The following is an 11,433-nucleotide window of genomic DNA, read 5'->3' on the forward strand; positions in this document are numbered from 1 at the left end:
GAGGTGAGCTTAGAAAAGCTGCTGATGTTTTCCAAGGCCCAGCTTCATCATCTGTAAAATAGATAAGCAACATGTTCAGACTCATCTTGTGTTCGATAGCTGTAATAGCTATGGTGGAGAAGTCTTTAGTTAGAATCCAGAGTTGTTTTATAGGTCACCTACTTTATTCTAATGTCTGTAATAAAATACTTTGCTTAGCATTTATTTTCCTTGTTCTTAGGGTGAGATACAGTTATGGTACTCTTGCAAACGGCGATTAATAATATCTATTGACAGAGGCTGGGCATTTGCGACTTACACTTGTGGTCCTAACTACAAAGGAGTGGAAATGGGAGGATGGAGGTTCAAGGCAAGACCTGGCACAAGTTAGTGAAACCGTCTCAACAAAAAGCTGGTTGTGGTGGTGCACACTAGTAATCCCAGCTAGATGGAAAGAGGAGGTAACAGGATCTTAGTCTGATGCTGACACCAGGCAAAAAGTGCAAGACCCTATCTGAAAAATAAACTAATCTGAAAAGAGCTGGAGGTATGGCTCAAGTGGTAGAGCACTTGCCTAGTAATGCAATGTCCTGAGTTCAAACCCCAGTAACCCTCCCTACTCCCCCAAAAATCCATTAATGGAAACACTGGAATACTGGAGATTCTGCACTTGCTTTTGCCACAAAGGATTTTACTGTCACCTTTATTCTAGTTTTCATACAGGTTTTTAAATCAAAAATTCATTTTACAACACTAATGTCCCCAAGACCTGACAAGTCTGCAGCTACAAAATAAGGTCTCATTTTTCATATTCAAAATAATATTTTGAATATGAAAGATATTTTGAGCACCTATTCAACTACTTGAGCAAAATTCCAGTCTATAAGTTAGAAAAGTAAATTTCATACTTTTGTTTTATCTAACATAAATGAGACTATAGACATTTCTATGAAATTTACTTTTCTCATTTAATTATTCTGCCTGGCAACCTGTTCAGTACTGACTAATTTAATATATTCTGCCCTTGATAAGCAAACAAAACAAAGCACAACTATTATTCCATGCTGCTGAAGAGAATCTACAGAACAAATGAGGGAAATATAAATAATGGGCCCTGTAAATAATGTTATCAAAACAAAGGAAATTGGTTTTGAGGGATAATTGATGTCCCTGCTACTTATGTCAGAATGTGTCTTACAATTTTTAAGTGAACCTGGTGCCAGTGGGTCACGCCTGTAATCTTAGCTACTCAGGAGGCAGAGATCAGGATGATTGTGGTTCAAAGCTAGCCTGGCAAACAGTTCATGAGACCGTATCTTTAAAAACCCATCACAAAAAAGGGCTGCTGGAGTGGCTCAAGGTGTAGGCCCTGAGTTCAAATCTCAGTACTGCAAAAAACAAACACACAATTTTTAAGTGAAACTTCTTCAGATTCAGTACAAAACAAAACAAAAACAACCAAAATAGAGCTTTACTTTCACCAGGTTTCATTTACCAGCCTGATGTATTGACTAGTTTTGGAAAAAGACTCAAATGAGTGTCTTCATTTAGGAGTCTGGGAGTGCTGGGATTCACCTAAAATAAATCAATGCTCATAAGTGGGCAATATCTGTTATCTGATTGCCAAAAATTTACAAAAGAAAAGAGGTACTCATGACTGGGGGCGTGGCTCAGGTGGTAGACCACTGAACAAGCAAGCATGAGACCTGAGCTCAAACCCCACTGCTGCCAAAAGAAAGAAGCGATGCTCTACCATTAGTAGACCAAAGTAAGTTGAATAAAAGGTAGTGAATGTTGGCTTGTATGCTTTAGTCAGCAGTCAATTTCACCGGCATGGAAAGTTTTGGAAGAACTGGTGGTAGAAGTTGATATGAAGGATGCCTAGGAAGTTTTAGAAAATTTCAAAACTAACAGGCACAAACAGTGTAAGCAGTTATTAAATAGTCATTAACTAATGCAGTCTTAGGCTCCACTAATACAAGTTTACTGTCTAGATCCCAGCGAATAACAAACTTTGTGTACTTACTGTAAAGGTAACAAATGGACCTAAGTAACTCCATTTTGTTTCTGAATTTCATTTTGTGTAGGCTCGCGACTAACCTTGCTTATATTTTTTGGTCCAGTGTTGGCTAGTAACTTCTTTGTTCTTTTCTAAGAAACCACAGTACCCAGAGACGTTGACAACATATGTCCAGGTCAGACTGCTCCCTAATCAATGTGTGGGTCTAATCAGGAAACCCACCCACCATCTGTCAAAGAGATCAGTGAGCACCTGTTCCATTCCCCACCCATGTTCCTACAACCCCTGCCTCACAAAAGCTTTTAAAAATGCACACCAATCACCTCATGCTGTTGATGCTGTCTGTGGCATCAGGATGCTTTCTTCCTTGGAAAGTAAGATTTTTTTCTGCTTTTTACTCTGGCCTTTATGGAATCTGTCACACCTGACACAGTGTCCACAGCACTGGGACCTAACAGCTTTGGTGGCCGTTTAGGGAGGGGATATTCCTCATGGGACTCTCCCTCCACAAAGGTACTTCTATCTATCCTATTCTCTGGGACCTACTTCTCATTGGTTTGGAAAGTTCACTTTCATTCTGATTTCAGGCCATTTGAGGGGCCAGGTATTTCTTGGGACATAGTGATAATTCTTTGGCATCTTTCCTTCTCAAATTCTATCCACTTTTTTCCCTTTTAGTGTCATTTCGAGCAACACTCTAACTAAACACTTACTTGATCTTTTCTACTGTAATTCTTTGCCTCTATTGCTCTAGACTTTGCCATTCAGCTGTTTGTCCAGAGGAAAAGCCTGTTGTTCTCCTCAGACATTTTTGTGCTGCTGGTTACAGTCTGGGCCAATTCACAAGTCTCGTATTTAACTTATCTCACAACCAATTAGATGAAATTCTCCAGGCTGTTAGAACAGCCTCTAGGAGGCCCAAAGAGAGAGAAGAGAAAATTCCCATTTGTTCCTTTTGTCTTTGTTTTATGTTTATCTTGTGTAACATGTCTTTCTATTTCATCTGAAAGCCTTTTGGAAAACCTTATAGGTCCCACAGGGAAAGATCACAAGCAAAAAGTTTTCCAGGACTGCGGGTTTTGTGGGTTGTGGTGGGATGTAAGGGGAAAAGGAGAAGAGCCAGGGAGGATGGGAGAGTGAGGGATGGAGGAAGTGGAGGAGTACAGGATGGAGGTCCAGGCCACCTAGAATATACCCCAGATGGGGCCCCTTGGCTCTGGTCCTCCAGGCATAGTGCAGGGTACCTGTGTCCATTGTGCCACCTTTCTTCTCAAGCCTCAGCTTCTACTCCTCCTAGGGCAATGAAAGCCAAAGCACAGAGAAGGGAAGTGACTCCCACTGGATGCCCAGTGTCCCCCTACATTGGCCCAGTTACTCAGGTGTCACATTTGCCTGGAAGCAGGCAGGAGTCTGCATTTTAGCTGGGTAGGGCTACCAGACTGCTATCACTTTATATCATTTTTGCCCACAGAGAAAAAAAAAATAAAGGCCAAGTGTCTGAATGCAAAACCCTCCAGATTGTGAAGTCAGAGACGGATAGAATAAAATTTAAGGAAATCTACTGTAATGTACATAAGAATAATAAAAAAAACAAGTTCATCTTATTACCTCTAAGAAAAATTACAATTAACCTATGGCCAAAAGGTCTGAGAGTATTGTAAATTAATATAATTGTTTACATGTGTTATTTTTATACATCAGTGTGTCAAGCATTGGGCAAAACTTCTTCTACCCCTGGAATTCCAGAAAACAACTAATTACTGTGACAAATTTTCAGGATTTTGTTTTGTTTTGTTTTCTGCACACTTAAATAATACTTTTGACATACTTAATTTAAAACATTTTTTATGTGTGTGTATGTGTAGGTGTATACATAAACATCTTTAGGATGATTCTTAAACTGCTATTATAATGTTTATATGTAAAAGCTGTTGTCTCTGCAAAAATGTTATCTAAAGTTCTTATTTCAATCAGATCTAACTAAAATTCATGCATTCAGGAATTAACTTTTTGGCTTGTACTGAAAAAGAAGAGTTGACCTTTTTAAAGCACAAGTGGCTGTTTTATCTGCCTTAATGGTGGCTTGTAAATAGGACCTTAAAGTTTAGTTATTTAAACAAAAGGTCTTAGCGTGTTTTATTCTGCCACATATATAATTTGGATTTAATACTTTTACATTATGCTTTCTGTAAATCATTTTTGTAGAGGAAAACAGTTTAAAACTGTTTTCTTCCTGGTTCTTCATTAAAATATAAAACTACTAAGGAAATTTTATTTTATTGGAAAAATTTTTGAACTTTTGTTCAAAAGTTTTTTTTTGGGGGGAAACAAAAAATAATTTTATTCCTAATAATTTCTTCAATTATACTGCCACAAATTTACCTCCTTTCCCCCTCATTTTTATTAGGATATGTTCATTGTACAGTAGGATTCATTGCGATAATTTTGAATAGCCTTATATTGTACATTGGTTAGAGCATTGCCTCCAACATCTCCCCCCCAACCAACCTCTTCCCACCCCACTTAACAATTGCAAGAGATTTCATCATTCTATTTCATATATGCATATGAAGTCCACTAACCATATTCTCTCACCTTCATCTCCTCCACTCATCCTCCTCCTTGTAACAAGTACCCCCTCACATATACTGTACCTATTTTACAGTCCTGTCTTTCATTGTTAATTCCAAAGTCAGTGTTCAAAGGGGGTTTCACCAAGTATCCCCACTGTGAATGGAGTTTACTTTGGTCAGTTCAACCCCTTCCATTACTCTCCCTTATCCCTTTTCCTCCACTCCCCATTATTCAACACCTTTCAATACATATTGGTATATCCTCTACCTGCACAGATGTAATGTATTTTGATATTGTTGACTATCTTTCTTTTCCTTTTCCTCCTCCCCTGAGTTCCATAGAGTAGTTCCACTATTACAAACATGTTTTACATATAAATTTGTATATGATTATATTTGGTTTTGTATATGTTTATCTTTTGGATTTACCTTCCAAATATGTGAGAAAATGTGGATGTTGTCTTTCTGAGCCTGGCTTATTTCATTTAAGGTGATGTCTGTGGACCCATTTACCTTTAAACCACGTGGTTTCATTCTTCCTTATGACTGAATAAAACTGCATTGTATATATATATATATATTTATATCTATATCTATCTATCTATCTTGTATTCTTAATCCATTCATCAGTTTTAGAGCATCTGGGTTGTTTCCATAGCTTGGTTACTGTGAACAGTGATGCAATAAACTTCAGTGTGCACATGCCTCTATTGTATCCCGACTTACATTCCTTTGGTTATGTGCCCAGCAGTGGTATCAGTGGATTATGTGGAAGTTCTATTTTCAGTTGTATAAGGGATCTCCATCTGCTTTCCATAATGGTTACACTGATTTACATTCCTACCAGCAATTTATAAGAGTTCCTGTTTCACTGCATCCTCGTCAACTGCTGATCTTTGTTTTCTTGATGATAGCCATTCTAACTGGAGTAAGATGAAATCTTAGTGTAGTTTTTATTTGCATTTATTTTATGGCCAGGGAAATTGAGCACTTCTTCATGTATTTACTAGCCATTGTCCCTCTCCCTTTGAAATTTTCCTATACAATTCATGTACCCATTTCTTCATTGGGTCATTGACTCTTCTGCTTGCCTTGGCTGAGCATTATTGTTTATAATGAGATGCAGTTGTATATTAAGAAGTGGGACTATTTGGGTCACTGGCATTGTACCTCTCACTTGACAGAGATATAAGGCTTGATTTTCTTGTAAATGCTGTACACCTGTTATCTTACCTAACCAAATATTCAATATTTTACTCTAAAGGTAAATTAATATGTACACATGATATTTATGTAGCTGTGATGCTAATTATTGTGGGTTTCTTTGCATGTTAAGTTTATGTTCCCCAAGTATACAAGCCTTCTAAAATTCAATGTTTGAAAGAAACATTTACCATGCCAGGTATTGGTGAATCATGCCTGTAATACTAGATATTTGGGAGGCTGAGATTGGGAGGATTACAGTTTGAGGCCAGCCTGAACAAATAGTTTGAGAAATCCTATCTCCAAATAACCAGAGCAAACGGACTGCAGGTGTGGCTCAAGCAGTTGTGTACCTATTTAGCAAACATGAAGGTCTGAGTTCAAAATCCCATTCCCACTGAAAACGAAGAAATGAAAGACACTTTATCATGCTAGTGTCCTCTAGACTAAAACTGCTAGTGATGTTAGCCCTTTACAGGCTTATGTCCATGTGTTCCTAATTGTAACAGGAAACATAACGCTAACAATGCTGCCAATTATAATTATGATCCTAAAATGCTGTATACAATTAAAATAACTACACTGTTAAATAGATTACTAAACTGTTTTTCAAAACTTTTAACTACAGCTATTCTAAGTCTTTTGTCATTGTAGTTTTGATTCTTCACTGGAATATTTATCATCAGGCTCATAGAAGATGTTTCCTACAAGTTCTTAATTGTAAAAAAAGCAAGCTTTTATATACTTGCTTCTGTTATGTTTTGTCTTATATTTTCCTTGTAAAACTCTGTAACTGTTGCTCTTCTGCAGTTCAACTTCTAACCATAACAACTTGAACATTTTTTGATATGCTAGGATGTCACCTACTAAAAAAGACAATTAAAATTAATGGTAAGCCCTGACTAAGAGCCACTCCTAAATTTCTTTGTTACTTAAATTTGGCCAAAATGTTCTTATTGGTACATAATTCCACGTGACCTGTCATTTCCCCTCTGAGAGCAGATTAGATCAGACCTACTGAGAGATCTCATTCCAGTTAACAAGGAAAGACCCACTAGGGCAAGGGACCATTGAAAGACAGTTAAGAAAACCTGTTCACACAAGAAGGGCAATTCTCAGATTGCAAATGGAGTCACTTGTGTCAGACCTTCTGCAGTAACTAAAGCTGAGAGATTATATATAAAGAAATGGTTCATTAGCATGGTTAGTTAACTCCAAAGCCCATGCCTGTCTACTTTCTTATCGGATAGGAACTTACACTCTAGCCTTTCTACCACCTGCTATTTCTATAACTTCAGGAAAAAAAATCACATAGTCCCTCTTTCCTTCAGTCACTATGATCTTATGTATGGATACCCTTTTCTCCTTACCTGACAAACACCCTGGGCTCCTCCTTCCTTCAGCTTGTACCTGCCTGCTATTAAACTAACCCACTGACTGCTCAGGAAACATGCAGACCAAGTCTTCCTTCAATCTGTATATTCTACTTCAAAATACCCTCTTTACAACCTGGAGAAAGAGAGATAGATAATAGATAGATAGGTGGATAGATAGATAGGTAGAGTCCAGGTACTAATATTCCTATCAAGGACATGCCTCTAATATTTAACTTCCTCCCACTAGGTCCCACCTCTTAAAGGTTCTACTGCATTCCCATAGCTCACAGGCTGGGGACCAAACCTTCAACACATGACTTTAGAAGACACTTACCTAAACCATATAAGGTACGTTTGTCTCCTTTGTAACTAGGCTTTTTTTAAGCTACATCATGTATGCCATTTTCCACACTATGAATTCAATAAATACTGTTTGAGCATTTTCTAAATTCTTGGTGTTTTGGGGCAAATGATGTTTTTTTGTTAGGATATTTTAGTTTCACAGGGAGTACATTGTGATGTTTATATAGTATTTACAATATATCTTAGTTAGATTTACCCCCTCTCTTTCTCCTTTATCCTCCCACCCTTCTCAGAACAAATTCAACATGTTTCATTACTCTATTTACATGCATGAATACAAAATATTTCCACGTGATTCATCCCTTTACCCTTTTCTTACATCCTCCTCCCCCCAACTGGTACCCATCCTGGACAGGACCTGTTTCACCTTCCTGTCTTTCATTTGTTAAAAAGGAATATTTTTGTTAGTTTATGATAGTTATGCAGAGGATTTTATTGTGACACTTCCATATATACATGTGTTATACCCCAAATTGATTTATCCCCTCCATTGTTCTCCTTCCTACCCCATTCTTCTTGTGGTGACTTCAACAGGTTTCAATGTTCCATATTGATACTTGTATAGAAAGTACATCAACTATATTCGCCTTCTTTGCTTGTTTCATTTACCCTCACCCTCCTACTAGTGCTCTCCCCTTAACATGACCTGCTTTACATTCTTGTCCTTCATTGTTTAGGTGTCTGTTTGGTGTTCAGTGAGAATTCCTTACCCTTTCCCTCTACCCTGTGGTATTTAGCAGTTTTCAGTGTGTTTTTTTTGTGTCTTATTCCTACAGAGATGTGATATATTTCATTATTATTCCCTTTCTATCCTTCTTTCAGGAATAAGTTTTGAGGAAAGCTCCAAAAATAGTGTGGCTAAGAGAGCAAGGGAGTTCTCTTCCATATAATAATTCAAGAGGCAGAGTGCAGTTGAGTTGGACAACTTTGCTCTGAGCACTCACAAAGTGACTGAGTCTCCTTCCAATTTGTGGCTTCATCATTGCTATGGTCTTGTTGCTGTCTGCATTGTTGAGTCTCGGTCACACTCCTGTCTGGGTTCTAATCAGTGGGAAGGGAGAAAAGAGGAGGAGAAAACACCCAGACTTCTAAGACAGAAAATTCAGCAGTGATGGCCATCATTGAAGCTGACATTCCATTGGAAATATAGTCCAAGCCATGTGTCCAGGAAAAAGGATGAATATTAGTGTTGTAGTTAGCTTTCTGTAGTTGTGACTAAAATACCTGACATATACAACTGAAAGGAAGAAATCATTTATTTTGGCTCACAGTTTCAGAGGTTTTAGTCCATTATGGTGGAGAGGGTGTGGTAAAGAAGAGCAGCATCATGGAGGCCAGGAAACAAAAAGAAAATGCTTACACTAGTGGGCTTCCTCCTTTCTCCCTTTTTATTTCATCCTGGCCCCTGCCTATGGGATGGGTCTGCCCACATGGAGGGTGAGTCTTTTCCCCTTAGTTAATCCTTTCTGTAAATGCCCTCACAGAAAACACAGAGCTGTGCTTTACTAATCTCCTTGGTGCTTCTTAACCCAATGAAGTGGACAATCAAGATTAACCACCAACATTAGTTAACTGCTACAGGTGTCCATCTTTTTAGGTAATGTGCTGTGTTTTCAGGAGTCCTCCCTTACTTTTCTCAACCCAGATACTTGATTTTTTCCAGGAAATTTTTATAATTAGGCAAATAACTCTGTTCTTCTTTCTTCCACTTTTTTGGGAGTTTTTTGTTTGTTTTGTTTTTTTGAGACAGGGTCACACTATGCAGTTTAGGGTACCCTGGAACTCTGTAATCCAGGATGGCCTTGAACTCTATCCTCCTGCCTCCATTTCTCCAGCGCTGAGATAACAGGTGTGGGCCATCATTCACAACTCTTCTGCTTCCTGTAATTATGTTTACAAGATGAATTTCATTTTACTCAACAGCTTTAAATCCCTTAACAAATATTTATTAATACAGATTGTGTGCCAGACACTATGATGAGGAAAAGAAACAGGTAAGGCAGGTATAGTTCCTGCCCTCACAGACTTCACAGATCAGTGAGGAAGACAGATATTATTATATGTATAATGAAGTTATTAAATGCACAGTTAGCAATTTCAAAATGTAATTTAAATTAAATAAGTGTAAATTAATTAAATTAGAAGTATACATTATGATAAGTGCTATGAAGGCATAGAGCAAGATACCCTGAAAGAAGAAATATAAGGAAGATTTTGTTTTAGATTGGGTATTTGAAGAAGTTATGGTGAATGTAAGTTCATTTATTATTAAATTATTAATTATTAATTATTATTAAAAATCTGGGAATAAATCTCCTTTGATTCTCTTTTTCTCAACTAAACCCAAGAGAGTATACCAGGATGAGAAGAGTTTTAGAGGGATGACATAGGAGGACTTTGTAGAAGAGCTCTTTTCTTGGGAAGAGACCAATGTGCTGGTGGATTAGGGTATGGGAGCGGATCAGGTAGGGAGTCAGCACACATTCTAGCTGCTTCAAAATACTGAGCAGCTGCCATTTACCTACTTGCCTTACTCTCAAGAATAAAACTAGGAACAATTTGGAGTGGAAGAAAAGATTTTGTATCAACTGAAAAAACAAAACAGACTGTAACATTCCATCAAATAGAGCACCCAAAAGTTGATCTCATTTAGATGGTTAGTGCCTGTCACTAGAGCTATTTAACCAGAGGTAGGATGACCCTTTATCAGGCACACTGGGAAAGAAATTCCTGAACAGGAATGGAAGCTTGTAACATAATTGCTTAAATCTTTTGTAAGATTCTTTTTGTGACTTTTCTTTCATGCATCAATTAGTAGAGATATTTCAGTTAATAGTACTTAACTTCATGGTTCCATCTAGTAATATAGATGGTAAGTGGAACTGACAGAGAATGCAAAATTATGAGAGGATTTATTAAGTGAGAAAAACATGTACATGAAAACAGTTAATGGGATAAAATTTCTTTACAGTAGCAATGCTGTGTGCTTCAATGAAAAATGTCTATCCAGAAGCACTTTTACTAATTATAATAGATAAATTATCACTCAGAAAATATTTACCTCTCTCCCTTCCTTGACTTATATACCTAGTTGATATTAGGCTTAGTCAAATGCCTTTCATTGGCTGGTAGAATGTGGTAGAAGTGACAGCATGCTAGTTCCAAGGAGAGGTTTAAAGCCATTATAGCTTCTATTTTTCCTCTTGTGCTCTTGCCATCTGCATGCTTGATCACTGATCCTGAGTTCTAGAATGTAAACCACACAAGGACCCAACTTTCAGTCTGGGACCACACTAGGCTAACTTAACCAAATGCACCTGAAGCAGAGCTTGAGAATAAAAAAAAATGCTTATTATCCTAAGTCACTGAGATTTGGGGATTGTTTGTGATGCAGCCTTATGACAGCAAAATATGACTCATACGACATTTCAAAAAATTTAGCAGAGTCTTTTCTGATGTATTTTTATTAAAAAAAAGAAAATTGTTCCAGTTGTTAAATTCATCTTTAAAACTATCTTCACATATGACCTGTAAAATATTAGTCAGTCTTAAGACTGGATACATTCTATTTATCTCTTCACAATTCCCTTTTCATTCTTTCCCACCTTGCTCTGTGCCTTCGCAGACTTAAAGTGTGAATTTGTTAAAGGAAAAACTTCTTTTTTTTCATTTATTTTTCCTCTTTCTTTTTCAGTGTTGGTGATGGAACCCAGGGCCTTGGGCATGCCAGGCTAGTAATCTACCACTGGGCCACAACCCAACTCTTCTTATTCAAAAAATCTTAACAAAATAGTTAAAAATTTTTAAGTTATTGCAAAAACAATATAGGAAACAATATTGTTCCAATATAGGAACAATATTGGAAATGGATTTTGTCTTAAAACTAAAAAAAAAAAAATCCATTTTACAAATAAATGGA

This window comes from Castor canadensis, chromosome 15, assembly GCF_047511655.1.
Source record: "Castor canadensis chromosome 15, mCasCan1.hap1v2, whole genome shotgun sequence".
Classification (NCBI taxonomy): Eukaryota; Metazoa; Chordata; class Mammalia; order Rodentia; family Castoridae; genus Castor; species Castor canadensis.